Source organism: Spermophilus citellus, assembly GCF_964194105.1.
Source record: "Spermophilus citellus genome assembly, chromosome: 2".
Taxonomy (NCBI): Eukaryota; Metazoa; Chordata; class Mammalia; order Rodentia; family Sciuridae; genus Spermophilus; species Spermophilus citellus.
In genome coordinates this window covers 191,613,423-191,628,709 of record NC_138183.1, presented here as the reverse complement: position 1 = coordinate 191,628,709, position 15,287 = coordinate 191,613,423, and the positions used below count along the sequence as shown (strand labels likewise).

General features: G+C 43.3%; 1 long non-coding RNA gene across 1 annotated transcript in view; it reads right to left on the bottom strand.

The window, feature by feature from the left end:
- Positions 1-10,817, bottom strand: part of LOC308630434 — a 244,593-nt gene extending 233,776 nt beyond the window's left edge. Inside the window, exon 1 of the long non-coding RNA XR_014017943.1 lies at positions 10,674-10,817. This is a non-coding gene — a long non-coding RNA (uncharacterized lncRNA). The remainder of the gene's footprint in view (positions 1-10,673) is intronic.
- Between the last annotated feature and the right edge of the window lie 4,470 nt (positions 10,818-15,287).

Sequence of the window (15,287 nt, the reverse complement as noted above, 5' to 3'; positions counted from 1 at the left end):
GCAGGAAGACAACTTGGAGAGGCTGGGCCCACGTAGGATGCCAGAGCTGCTACAATGGAGGGCTTCAGCCATCCAATACCTCCTCCAGGGCTGCTGTCACCAAACCCAAGCTGACACCCTGGCTCTGGGCAGAGGGTAGTGAGGGTGATGGAGGAGAGGAAGGTTGTTAGGCATGCTCTGCCAGACAGGTTGGGGGAGGGGGTGCTTGGCCTCTGCAAAATGGGTCTCTGTATGCTTCACAGGCTTTGCTCAGCCACATCTCCTTGCTTCTCTCTTCATAAACATGCCCAGTCTCCACCGTTTACACAATGCTTCTTTACTTAATGATGCCACAGAGGCTACTTCAAGGAACTCAAGGGGCCTGGTCCACTCTTTGGGCCTTTGCCACCCAATCTGTGAAATGGCCAGTTGTGAGTATGTGAACATTTTTCAGGTTCCTATGAAAGCCGATGCCAACCACTGTGGTGGGGGCTTCCAGATGAGGACATGGGCCCTGCAGTCCAGGTGGTATATGCTACTCTGAGGAAATGGGTAGGAATCCTTAATTTCCTCAACACATGTCAGAAAGACTCAAAACAGGAAAAACATCCCTTCGACTACGTGTTGAAAGGACTTGGAGTTCTGACTGTTGATGGATGAAAGAGTAATAAAATTCAGTTTAAGATTTTTTTAAAGAGTGCCACTAAACAATAAGATCAAAGACCTAGTCCAGCTGTCCTCATCTGACAGAAGAGGAAGCTGGCCCAGTGAAGGGCTGTTTTGCTGAAGATCATGGGAGCACATGGGGACCAGCCAAGAGTCCTGAGCCCAGCCACCTGACTGTGAGAGTCCATCAGAAGGCCAGGGCTGGCCACTCCATGGCAAATCTGCAGCTTTCAATGACACTCCCAGCCTTCAGCTTCTTGAAAACCTGCCATTCCGTGGCTGAACCCACTGTAACCCGTCTTTCACTGAACTTCCTCCAACTTCTCTGCCCCTCCATGGGAGAGAGGCTGAGAACCAAGACAGCAGTGTGACTAGGCCAGCTGTTCAGCTTCTCGAAGCTTAAGCCTGCTCATCAAAAAGTGAGAAAATTCTGACCCTGAAGGACTGCTGTGTGGCTCACAGCTCCAGCCAAGAAAGTGCATGATAAAGTCAACATTTATGGGACCCCTGCCCTGGGCCAGACACATGCAAGACAGAGGATTATTTTCTGCACAGAGCAGTGTAGAGGTTGGGACAGGTGTGAGAAGCCTGAGTTAGGATTCTAGCCCAACCATCAATTGACTCACTGTGACCCTTAATAAGTCACTTAACCTTGCTAGGATTCTCCTTTCTTATCTGAAAAATAGAGACAAAAATACCTACTGTAGCCAGGCATGGTAGCACTTGCCTATAATCCCAGTGTCTCAGGAGGCTAAGGCAGGAGGATCATGAGTTCAAAGCCAGCCTCAGCAGTTTAGTAAGATCCTAAATAACTTAGTGAGACCCCCATCTCAAAATATTTAAAAAGGCTGGGGATGTGCCTCAGTGGTTAAGCATCCCTAAGTTCAATCCCTGTTACCAAAAGAAAAAAATACCTACTGTGAGGGTTGCTGGCAGGATGAAATTCAAAGCCTATAAATGAAGAGCTCTGCCCAGAGCTTGGCATAGGCAGACACTCAGTGCAGGCAGCCCCCATGCAGTTCTCTGCTTGCAAAGAGTTCCTGTGCCAATCCCAATCAGGAACACACATCTCTGGAGCTGGAGTCCTCACTCCAAGGTTGTGGAATCCTACTCAGGTCTAACTGGGAGCACCCGAGTGGAATGAGGAGGCCCTAGGATGGGGAACTTGGAGTGGGGGTGCTGAGTGGGGCCAGCAGCCAAGCAGGCCCAGCCCTGAGCCCTAGGGCTTTAGATCCTTCCCTCCCTTCAAGCAAGGAAGCAGGCTCTATGGAGGCCCTGGCCAAGCACAGTGGAACCTCTGTGAGCTCTTGGCTCTCCCTCCTCATCCCTGTCATCGCCCCCAGAGAACCCTGGGGGTGGAGCTCCAGGCAGGGAGCAGTTCTTAGGCTTTCCTGCTCCCCAAAGCCTCTAGCCACCTCTGCCTGCCTTAGCCTGGCATTCAAGGCCAGAAGGTCTGGTCTTAGCCACTCTCCCGACTCTGCTGAGCCCCCTCCCCTCCCAGGCTGCCACTGTCTCTTTGCACATGTGGTTCTCTCTCCCTTGGACCCTCTGAAGTGGAGGACTGTGGAGGGCCAGGGAGAGGCCCTTACTCCAGGAGAGGTCAGCATTGTCCCTGTACCTTAGGCTGCTCCTAGGGCAATATCTCATCTGTGACGTGGCTAGCCTAATCCTTTGGGCCCTGCTTCAAGTCTCTGCTGACAGGGAGGCTTCATCCCTGAAAGCCACTTTCCTCCTTTGTTAGAGAAGACATTTGGCCTTTTGCAGGACCCTAGTAGGGCAGTTTCTGTTCACCTCAGGGATTCAAGGTTTCTTGAACTCCTGTTCTTGCCCCAAACCAGGTGCACATGTTAATTTTGTTAAAAACAAACAAAAAAAAAAAAAACAAAAGAAAAAAAACCCCTCCATCCTCCAAGTAAGTTGTTTCCTGAAACGAAATAAAGACTTTGGTACACTCAGGGTTAAGCAAAGTAAGTGTCTTTGCTGCAGGATTTGGGACTGGGTGGCCTTGAATATGCTGCTGTGCCTTGTGAATCCACCCAAAGGTCGGTGCTTCCCAAGCTTATTGCTGGGACTCTTTCCATGGCGCATCCTGGGGTCTAGCATCATGTGGAGATATTGGGGTTGCTACCTCTGGGTGCAAGCACAACTGCTTTCACACTTTCTGCTCCCTACACACATACACAATACCTCGGCACTTCCCGAAGTACATTCCTTGGCTCACTGAGCCTATGATAGGTTCCACAGTCAAATGTTCTTGGGAAATTTTCTGTCAAAGTAGATGACAAATGATTGCTCACACCATTCCTTCCATCTGGACTGCTCTTTGTTTCAACCCATTTCTGTCTCATGAATCAAGGCTTGGTTCCCATGCTTTCTGCATTCCTGAGGAAGGCTTTTGGATCCTAGCAAGATACTAAAGATGCCTTATAGGTGTCCTAGATAGTCACTGAAAGAAAGAAGTTACTGGGAGCAATTGAGGGGTGACTGAAGAGGGGAAAAAAGGGACAAAAAAGGCTTGGTGCAGGATTAACGAGGTGACCGTGATTGGGCTAATAAGTGGGGCATGGAGAAACGTATGCTCCTGTGTCCACTCTACCTATTGTGGGTGGTGCAGGAACTCAAACTCCAGCTAAAGCACTTGTTGAACAGCTCTTGGGAAACCTCCAGGGACAGCAGAAAGGTCCCTTGCTCTTAAACCTCCCCGCAGGGCTCCCATCCCAGTCTAAAGTCCCAAGAACACTTCTCACCTTTGGATATGGATCTGGGGGTCACTTGCCACATGGCTCACTCTGCCCTTTAGACCATGGCACTGCATGGAGCAGGTGTCTTAGTTGGTTTGACCAAAAAACCTTGTGGGACTCTGGGCTGTCCTTGCTTTCCACCCAGACTCTGTAATTCACTGAATACACCAAAACTGCCCCCTCCCCCTCGCTGAAGAGGGACCTCCCCAGGGATGCAAAATGGCAAGAGGTCAATTGACCTGCTTAACCTTAAAAATGTTTCCTTAAGAGCAATTCCTTCTGAAACTTTCAGCAAATTGCCTAACCTCTTTGAACCTCATTTCCCCAAACTCTAAAATAGGCCTGCCTACCTCACTGGCTACTTATGAATATAAATAAAGTAGAAAGTGCCTGGCACATGGAGGTATTTAGCAGCAGTTACTTCCTGTTTTCCCTAATGCCGATTCTGAGCTGCTGGAGAAAAACTGCTTCTTAGTTTTCCAATGTGTGGCATTGAAGAATCAGTTGGGATGGTCATGAGAGGGTAGCTGTGGGCCAATTCATGCCAAATACAGATCTGCCCATTTCAAGGCAGCTTTCCCACGCTGCTCCCTCTGCAGAGTGCTCTTACCTTGCTGTCTTGTGACTAGCTGGTTTTCCTATTAGTCTTTCCCTCACCTCCATCTACCTCCCATAGGTATGAATTCCCTTCATGTGAAGTGCCAGGGATGGCTCATCTGTGTCCCCAAGGCCCTCAATGACTTGGCACAAACCAGACAGAAGTTTGGAAAGGCAGTTATCTGCAGTTGTCAATGAAGGGAGCTAAAAGAACAATTTGTTGCAGAGAGGGTGCTCAAGGAGCCCTTGGCAAAAGTAAGCAGGCACTGGGGGCTCAGGCACAGAGGGGAGGTAGAGGTGAGAAGCAGGACAGTTGGAGCTCAGAGACGAACAAGCTACTTTGTGACCTGTTCTGAGGCATTCATTCATTAATTTGATTAACAAGTTCTAGCTATCTACATATGCCTAGATCTTTGCACATTCTGGCTTGGGGTACTGCAGTATATTATATAAGAGGAATGTGGATCTGGCACTATGCATTCTTGGACAAGTTACTTGACATCTCTGAGCCCCAGTGACATCATCAGCAACATGGTCATAACACCCAATATTTCATACAGTTGTTCTGAGGATTGCATAAGTTTATATAAATTGCCACATAGTCTCTGCTACATAACTCTTTGCTCAACTGCTAGAGATAATAATATTCATTCAGTCCTATGTGGTTAGAGCAAAGTCTCCAGCAGACCTTGGAAGTGAGAACAGAAATCCAGCTGTCACCTGACAGCTGAGAAAATGGGGACAGGGAAGACAGAGGTGCAGCAGGAACAGAACCCAGCCAAGAACTCTCGGGGCACTTGCTTTCTATCTACGTGTTGTTTCCCTAGGTTTAGAGCCAGAAGAGTAGGCAAGATGCTGGTTCACCCAGTGCTCCTTCAGGGAAAGTGGTCTGTAAAGCTGGGGCAGTCTGCCCATAACAGTACAAACCAGGCAGCTTCCTGGACGCATAGCTGAGGATGAACTTAGGCGCAACGCAATCTGCTGCAGGGCCTGCAATGTGTTGTGATCCCCTCCTCTCTGCTGAGTTACAGCCTGACCCAGGAGAGTTCATTGCTTCACTCCAGAACACTCTTACTAGATGGAGTGTGAGGCAATAGTGATACAGTGTACTGTGAGATTTTTACAGTGTCCACAATTCTGTAATATCCTTGACTTCATTTGACCTCCACAGCATTTTTTTTTAAACAGCTGGAGAAACTTTGGCTCAAGGAGTTAATTAACTTATCTGAGGTCTTGGTACAGTAACTAGGTATTTTCTCTAAATCTAGTGTTCATTCAGTACTTTAAACGAGAGCTGACACTGAGTGCCTCCTTGAGGCCTGTTTGAAATGCTCCACCTGCATGATGTCCTAACACTCCTCACAACCTCCCCAGTCCTCACAAAAATGAAGACAGACAGAAGGAACTGACCCAAGAATACACAGATGGTAGGCAGCAGAGCCAGGGTTCAAACCCAGCCAGCCAAGTTCTACTGCCTATCTTATTCCCCTCTGTATCAGAGGCGGTGGCTTCTTCTCTTTTTTTTTTTTTTGGCACCAGGGATTGAACTCAGGGGCACTCGACCACTGAGTCATGTCCCCAGCCCTATTTTGTATTTTATTTTGAGACAGAGTCTCACTGAGTTGCTTAATGCCTCTCTAAGTTGCTGAGGCTGGCTTTACAATCCTCCCGCCTCAGCCTTCCATTCTTCTGGGATGTGCCACTGTGCCCAGCTGTATCAGGGCTTCTTAACCCAAATGAACAACTTGGTCCAGATTATCCTGATGTCCTGCTGTCCTGAATTACAGCATTTTTATTTATTTGCTTATTTTTGGTACTGGGAATCAGACCCAGGGCCTGGCAATCACTAGTCAAGTATTCTGTCATTGAGCTACACCCCCAGTCCCTGTAGGATACATAGTGGCATTCCTGGCCTCTATTCCCAAGGTGCATGGGAGCACTTGCCTCCCCATGGTTGTAATAACCAAAGATGTCAAATACCCCATGGGGGCAAAATCACTTCTCGTTATGAACTCCACTCTGTTATACTATCCTAAATGATAGCATATGGTTATTTTTTTAAAAAAAATATGGCAATACCTAATTTTAGACAAAATGTTTCTATAGAACTCTTTCCAAAATGAATTAACATTCAGATTCAGTCAACCCTAACTGCTCACTCCCCACCTAAACCCATGCAATTTATAGGCCATTTTAAGAATGAATTGATGCTTAGAGAAATCAAGTGACCTGCCCACAATAACAAAGCCAGTATGTGACAGAACAAGAATTTGAACCTTGGTCTCAAAATCCACATGGCTTTTTTAGTAGTATTCATTCTGAAGTGACAGAATTATATTTTCTCAATTCTAAGATATACATTCTCCCCACAATTTAATGGTTTTAGAATTGGGATGCAACTTAAAACTAGTGTATGCTTCTAGTAGATTTTTAATTCCTCCAAAAGCTATTATTTAATTAAAAGTACATCTCAACAAACAAGTCTCTTAGAATTGGGCATCAAGGGATTGAGCTGGGATATAGCTCACTGGTAGAGTGCTTACCTAGCACGTGCAAGGCTCTGGGTTCAATCTCTAGTACCTCAGGAAAAGAACTGTGAGAAGAGAATAGAGAACTTGAGCAATGTGTTGGTGAGCCCCTCCTCTCTGCTATTCCTGATGCTGAGTTACAGCCTATGAGTGTGGAAGATGCTGATGGAGGTGGTAAGGAGAGAGCAGAGGGCAGTCCTTCCTCCTCAAGAGTGAGACCTGTCCTCTGCACCACTGTCCACACCACCCAGAATCCTTACCTGTCAACCCCCATCCAGCTCTGGTGACCCAGTTCATACCACACCCCTGTAGTAAGTTTTGCCAGGTCATTGATGTGAATCTCAGTTTTTCTAATTCCATCTTGAAGTTTCTTTTTCTACCCAATCATTTCAGCTGTAATAGAGTGTTTGACTGACTAAACACCTTCTCCTTCATCAGGGGCAATGTTAGCATCTTTGCCTCATAGAAAAGGAGGCTGAGGTCCACAGAAGGACAGCAACTTGCCCAACATTTCTCTCAAGGTCAGTGGCAGGCCAGCAAGGGAAGAGTCTCCACGTTCTTCACATCGACACCTCATGCTTGCCCTGCTCACCACAACCAGCTGGTGAGCCGTCAGTTCTGCCAAGGTTTTTCTTGGAGAAAGTGGCATTACAGGATGAATCTATGGTAACAACTATGACATCTGAGCTCAGAGAGGTACAGAGACTCAACTAAGGCCCCATAGCACCTCAGCAGAATTCAGACAGGGGCTCTTCACTGCTGGGCTGTCCAGCCCTGACCCTCTTTCACTCGAGCTTCTAAAGCCGGTCAGGCCTGCCTCCACTCTCACCAGCAGGAAAGGGACAACAGCCTGTTCCAGGCCTCCCCAAGAAAACGAGGACTCTCACTGATGTCACAGGGGTTGTGGTCTGTCCCTCCAGTATGCCTCAACAATATTCTAACTTTTTAAGAGCTGGGCTCAAGTCCCGAACCTAACCAGTGACCTGACTAAAACTGATCGAAAGCCTACAGGGCTGGAGGAAGACAGGAAGTCTAGTCCCAGATGGTGCAACATCTGGGCAAGTAAGTTCCTTGGGGATGACTCTACCTCTTACAGGTTATTATGAGGACTATTAGCTTTTTGTTGCTGGGGCCAAAATACACAAGAACAACATAAAAACTTAATTTCAGGCTAATGGTTTCACAGGTCTCAGTCAGTGGTCAACTGACTCCACTCTGGGCCCAAGGTGAATCAGAACAGCATGGTGGAAGGGTGTGGCAGAGGAAAGCTGTTAGTTAGCTCAGGGCAGCTGGGAAGCAGAATGAGAAGTCAGGAACTGAATATAATCCTTCAGGGCATGCCTCCAGTGACGTACTCCCTCTAGCCAAGGCCCACCTATCTACATTTATCACCCAGTAATCCATTCAAATTATTAATCCATCAAGTGGATTAATCCCAATTAGGTCATAGCTCTCATAATCTAATCATTTTACCTCTAATCATTTTACCTCTGAGCATTCCTGCGTTGCCACAGGAGCTTTTGTGTGACATCTCATATCCAAAATGTAACAAGGACTGAGATGATGCAAGTCTGTGGTGCACTTTCAAGTACCACGGTGGGCTTGAAGTTGGCTACACACGCGTGTAGATTGGAGCCTCTGACTTTGCACAGTCATGGACCATGTGATCTCAGGAAAATTATCTCTTTGAAATTCCGTTCTCTTGTGGGCATAGTATATCGAGCTCATCAAATTATGAATCCCTGGCATATGGGAGGCACTCAATTAATATATTCCCTCCTAAGAAAGCATCATTATATGAAACATTTCAGAAGTCAAACCCTTAATTCTATTATTTAAGCACGTGGATAAATCTCAAGTTATGGGCAGGGATTTAACCTCAAATGAATACTGAGATTGCCAATGATTTTAAAGCACCAGCAACTGCTTTTACATTTAGTCGTCTGTCTTGCAGGGAGGCTACAAAACTGGAAAAGAATTATAGTCCAGAGGAAAATGCCTCTGTGTAGCAGGGGCAATTTAGGGGGGCACATCTCTTTATCCAGTTTCAGGTTTGTCCCCCTTCTCTGCAAAAAGGCAGGAGCCAAGACACAAGCAGGTTCTAAAGAGGGTCATGAAAATTATATGGGTTGTGGTTTGAGAAGGGAAGGAAGAAAAAAACATTGCAGGAATTGCTTGACTTGGAAAGGAAAGGGTAAGACTGGTGATAAATAGGAGAGTATTATATTGCAGAGGAGGGTGGTTAGTCACATGCTAAGGTCATTACTGTGGTAGGGATCTGGGGGGACCAAAGGGATCATGTCTCAAGACTTGGAACATTTCGGGTAAATTTTACAAATCATAGATATTATTAATTATGATTAGCAATGTTCAAGGTAGGGTTTGCTTTTTAGTTTGTCTCTCTCACTTTGTAAATGTGCCCAGAAACTGTAGGGTGCACTCTGCCATATATATCCTGCACATGAAGCACACTGCTTATATGGCCAGCTCACATAGGAGCTCTAGGTTCGGCATCTCTTGGACACCCCTTGACCAGAACATGTTGGCCAACACCTGGGCAGGACTTCCAAGGGTTTTCATGGATTGATCTCTAAATCCCTTCTTGTTCTCCACCTCTGGTTGCTTTCCTCTCCCCAAATGCCCCAGCCACTCTGAATTCCTCACTGGTCCTAGAACACATCATTTGGTCATTCATTTAACAGTGTGGAGGGACTATTACCTGCCTAGAAGTTTCACACAGTGGGGATACCTCCACAGTGAACAAGAAAAAGACCCTGCCCTGGTAGAACTTAAATACTAATGTGAGAAGACAAACCATTTCTAAGAAAGGTAGGCGGCTAGTTCTGAAAGAATAGGCAGAAAAAGCTTCTCTGTAGAGATAACTTAGGAAAGCAAAGACTTGAATGATGCAAAAAGTGAGCTAAGAGCTAATGAGGCCACATGTTTTAAGGCACATGTTGAACAAGCTTCTCTAAATGAGTTTGGGACCAGGAGAAACCAAAGATCATTAACAGATGGGCAGAATGAGGAAGAATCAGAGTCTAGAGGACAAGAACTGAGGATGATATGGATCAATTCAAAGGCCTTAGGTCATGATCAGGAGTGTGGATTCTGGTGTAAGTGTAGGGGAACACCATTGGAGATGATCATCACTCTGTCTGCAGGATAGGAAATAAACTCAAGGGAAAGATAAATGCGAGATGATAGTGGCTTGGACTAGGGTAATAGCAGCAGGGTAGTAAATACCTGGGGGAAAGACATAGGGATGCCCTGGGAAGACACTTGAGGGGACTTTGAAGAATTAGCATCTAACAGTTTGCCATCAGGGTCAAAGTCTTATCTTTGTAATCAAACATGTGGCACAATAACTGGAATGATAGAAGTGGACTTGGAAAAAGTATCAAATATTCTGGAAGAAAAGTGTCATATATGTAACACTGAATTTTCTAGTTCAGAATGCTATTTAATCCATTCCAAGAGAGGAGAAACATATATATAAAATGTGGAAAATAGAAATGTGAAGAAAGGAAAATTTATAATTCCTTAAACTCCCATCACCTGGAGACAAACATTGGTAATTTGGTGTAATACTTTTTCCTTGGTCTTTTCATGCTCATTTTTAAAAAGCTGGGTATTTCCACTTTGACAAGAGGCCTGGTCTACTGGAATCAGTTGGTTTGGGTTTGAATCTCACTTTAACACTAGTGGCCTTGGACAAGTCACTTACTCTCTAAGCCGTAAAATGGAGATAGCAGCACCTGTGTCACAGTATTGTGAACCTAAATGATTCATACAAAGCACTTAATACGTGCTCAACATATGGTAGCTGTTATGAATACAAAGAAGTCCAAATATCACAGATACAATTATAAGGAAAGCTTTCAACATCTCATTTCATAGGAAAAAGGATCTGCATATCTACAATCTAATCATATGTACTCTAAGGAAAAATAATCATACCAAGAGTAGGAATTTGCCAAATAAGATGTAAGCAATATCAAATATTTTTAAAACCAAAATTTTATAGTAGCAAAAAACAGAACTGTGCCAAGTACTAACCCCAGATCCTAGCCTGTTTAATAAATCTCTCCCCTATAAAGCTGACATATGTATGGGATTACAGTTTACATTAATAACAGTGTAAAGGGCAGATATTGCTCACCTGCCAAGAAATGATTCTTTCAGGTTTTTCATCTTCAGTTACGTCTGTGTGGTTTGACAGGGCAGAGCACCAATTCAGGACACTTCTGGTCACCCCTGGCTTCTGCCATCACCAAGCAATATGATTCTGAGCAAGTGTCCTCCCTAGTCTTCCATAAAATGAGAGGGGTTTTCTTTAAGACTCATTCAATAAGTTCTCAAACTCTACTATCATGCAAAATTTAGTTTAACAGGTATAATACAGGTATGAGGAAGAAGTATTACATGTTCACCAGGTACCGTGATAACTTGAAATAGCATACTTAATATCTTAATTATGATTACTGCTTATTGGGGGAAAATAAATCACACATTATGCGGTGTACTTCTAATGCCAAGAAAACAACAGCCACATTTTCACTGAAAAGGAAATGAGAGAATAACGTGAAAACATCTGAGGTCATGAGTCCCATAGTTGGTACCATTTTCAAAGGTCCATCTATTCGTAGCAAATATCAGTTTCTCAGTGGCTTTAAACCTATTCCAGCTGGGTTTATATTGACAATGATGGTGGTGAATCCGGCTTAGTTTTATATACCAAAATTATTCATTAACTTAATAATGCTTGGGGAACAGCTATTGCTTTTATACGTTTCTGAAAAACCTGTAGCCCACCCCTTTAACCTCCTGCATGCAATGTGGTATACTACTGAGCTTCAAACTGGGGGCCTCATCAGAACCACAAAGCTTCTCACAGGACTCATAAAACCAGGGGAAGACTTGGCAAACCTGAAAGCATGTGTAAGGGTTATGATCCAGATTCTAGGGATGGGGAGGCCTGCAGAGGAAGTAACATCTAAGCCAAGGGGTAAAGAGTGAGCAGTGAGTATGAGGGTAACGACATGCCACATTATCTGCACCCAACTAGAGGGCACCTCTTCTAGTTGGTTAAGGCCCTCCCATCTGTACTCCCCACATACCCTGGGATTTCCTCTAGCTATAGTGACCTTAAGTCCTACTTTTCTCTGGACAGTCCTCTGCTTGAGTATTAATGGTGCCCCCTTTACAATCAGATGTACCCTGGTTAGGATCATAGATGACACTGTTACCCTACCTTTTAGTCTCTGGCTTGCATGTGACTGAGCTCACCAAGAGCCTAGACTCCATATTCACCTTTGAATTCCTTTGCAAGCTGTTCCAGTCACTTTTATATCACACCACTTAGCCTGGTGTGTGATGTAAATACATTGAGCAACACAGTTGTCCAAAACAATGTGTGAAATCAGAATGAACAGCAAATTCAAGAGAAAACACATCAAACCTGTGAATCTTTATATCATGTTGGAATCCTGATTTCATCTTTCTATGTGCCCTTCTGATTCTTAGGATTTTATCTGAAAAAGCAGGATGAGTACCTTCCTCACAGGACAGAGGAGTTTAAACGAGGTAGGATGAAGTGCTTCAGCACATACTTGCATATGGAGCACTATCAGCAGCTGCGGCTACTGTAGACAAATGCCCCCCCCCCCTCACTGCCACAACACTGTTCTGCCTTAAGAAAATCAAATCAGCACCTAAGAAGCACCTAGTGGGGACTTGGTAAGTGTGCACTAGATGAATGCTTAGTCTAGTGCTAGGAGCTGGGTGCTGGCCAGATTCTTGGGTTACAAGATACATTAGTCAAAATTACAAACTACAAGTCAAAAGTTTTTACTCCTTTAAGTGCAGTTTTAATAATAAATTTCTAAAACCTCCTCCTTATAAGCATAGATTACAAAAAAAAGGCAGCACCATCTAGTTATATTCTACTTGTGCTAATTAACAATTTAAACTTCACCTTTCTTGTAATGATACTCTAAAAAGTTATTCATATGAGCATGCCAACTTGGATTTTGGTTCATCTCCTCTCTGAACTGTCAGCCTCTCAAGTTTTATGTGATTAATGTATACAGAGAAAAGTAGAAAGGTCTTAGATTGAGTCCACAGTAGTTTTCTTGATCCCCAATTACAATATCCTCTTTTGTAGTATATCCTTGTCGAACATTTGGAATGAATTAAGACATTAAACTTCCAGATGTTTAAACTACTACTGTAAATTTAAACTCATTAAAAGGAGGCAGATTTACTACCTCTACTTAGTTTTGAAGTCTGTTGTCCACTGTCCAAATAATTTATGGGACCAAATACAGTGGCAGGTAGTGTATTCTATTTATATAGTATTCATGGCGAGAAATAAGGGGCATTTAAAAAGGTCTGGAAATTTACTGCCATTTTCACCAACCTATAGATCACACTTATTGTTGTTTCTAAGTTAGTAATTGTTTCCTGAAACTGATCTAGTAGATATTTTTATGCTAATCTGTACTAAAAATTACTTTGCTTTTTCTGGCCACAAAAAGCTGGCTGCAGAAGAACATCTGATTATGGTCAGAAGACAGCTGCACCCACTCTTGTGAAAGAAATGAACCTGGATCTATGATCCTTTGTGGTAGTGTCTTGGCAGCCAAACAAAGGTGGCAGCATTTCTACACCCAGTTTGTAAAGTCTCAGGCTCCAAGTTTTTTTGCTGTTGTTGTTTTTTCTTTTTTTTTTTTTTGCAAGGAGCCCATGTCGACTATAATGAGTGTATTTTAGATGTTGTGCTGAAAGCTGGCAATGGATAAAGCAAGAACATAAAAGAAGTCTATTCCCAAAGCAAATATTGCTTTTGCAAACCTTAAGAATGAAGTGGCTTTCACAATCAATTTTAAGATCGAAGGAGTGGACTGAAGTGCCAAGCTCTGGCACTTATTAGCTACATAATTTGAGGCAATTAATTTACTACTGTGAGCTTGACTTCTCAATTGAAAAATGGGAATAAAACCTGAGTTCTTCTGAGGACTCAAATGAGATAATCAAGGCGCTTTGTAAACTCTAATACTGCAAAGTACACTTTCCCTCTTTTATGAATTACTCACTTTGAATAGTTCTTAAAAAGTGGCTGCCCTAAAGTAAAACAAAATTAAACCAGATTCAGCTAAGTTACTGCAGAGGAGTGGGCCTCCGGAGAACTCTTTCATCTCAAACTACTAACCTCATCAGACATCCTAAGAACTAAGTGAAAATTACACACATTATAAAGGATTTGTTCCCATTTTATAGTACCACATCCCATATTGGGCTTCAACCGGATAATTTTAAAAGGATGAGAGTAAATGTGTAAAAAGCCAAGATTTCTCTAATTAGACACATTAAATCTTGAATGTATATTCTTAGATTTTACAACTGTTTAGATATGATACAGAACTTATTTATTTTGGTACTGGGGATGGAATTCAGGAGTGCTTAACCACTGAGACACATCCCCAGCCCCACTTTTTTAAAAATTTGAGATAGGGTCTTGCTAAGTTACTAGGACCTTGCTAAACTGCTGAGGCTGGCTTTGAACTCATGATCCTCCTACCTCAGCATCCTAAGTTGCTGTGATTATAGGTGTGTTGCCATGCCCAGCAGAACTTACTTAGAAAAAAAGCAAAACAAAATGCACAAGGCTTTCCTGAATACTGTTATTGTTCTTTCCTTTAATTTTGGTAAATCTGATTTACTAAGGTCTATCTAATTTGTGTATGTAATTATAAAAAGTACAACCGGCTGGACATGATGATGTATACCTGCAATCCCAGTAACTCAGGAAGCTGTTGACAGGAGGATTGCAAGTTTGAGGTCAGCCTGGGCAATTTAGTGTGACCTTGGCTCAACATGAAAAAAAAAAGGGTTGAGATTGCAGCTCAGGGATTGTGCCTAGTAACCTAGCATGTGTGAGGTTCTGGGTTCAATTCCCAGTAGTGCCAAATAAAATAAATAAATAAATAAATAGTGCAGATTGTAGTTCCAGGGGCCAACTCCCAACTCTAGGCTATAAATTCTGAGTCAGATGTAACTGGTATTGACAGCACCTGGCTGAGAAGTCAGGCATACAGTAAGCATTCAACTAATATTTGTGGAATAAACACTCCCAGGTACCTCTTTCCAAATACCTTGCAAGAACAATCTTTTTCATCTGTGATCCTCTCACTCACTCAAATTGCCATCAAGGATCAGTTTTTGAAAATTAGGACTTTTAAGCTTTCATTAAATGTCCAAACTAGAGAAAATATATATATATATATATATATATATATATATATATATATATATATATATATATATATGTTATAGACACAGACACAAATAATGGGTACCTTAAAAGCTTAATCAATCCTTGTTATTTGAATGCTTTGGGATATATGATTGTAATGGATGAAACACAGGCCATATTTTGCAGCTCCTCCTAACAAGGGGAATCTACTCCTTGTCCCTTGAATATAGGCTGGCCAAGTGATTTGCTTTAAGAGTGTGGTAAAGGGGCTGAAATTGTGGCTCAGCAGTAGAGCACTTGCCTGGCATGTGTGAGGCACTGGGTTTGATCCTCAGCACCACATAAAAAATAAATAAATAAAATAAAGGTATTATGTCCACCTACAACTAAAAATATATTTAAAAAAAAAGAGTGTGTGAAGTGATGTGCCATGATTTCTTAAGTCATTTCTTTCATGGTACTCTAGGATCATCAATCCATAAGCCCAAGAAAAAAGGTCACATGAAGTCATCCCACCCC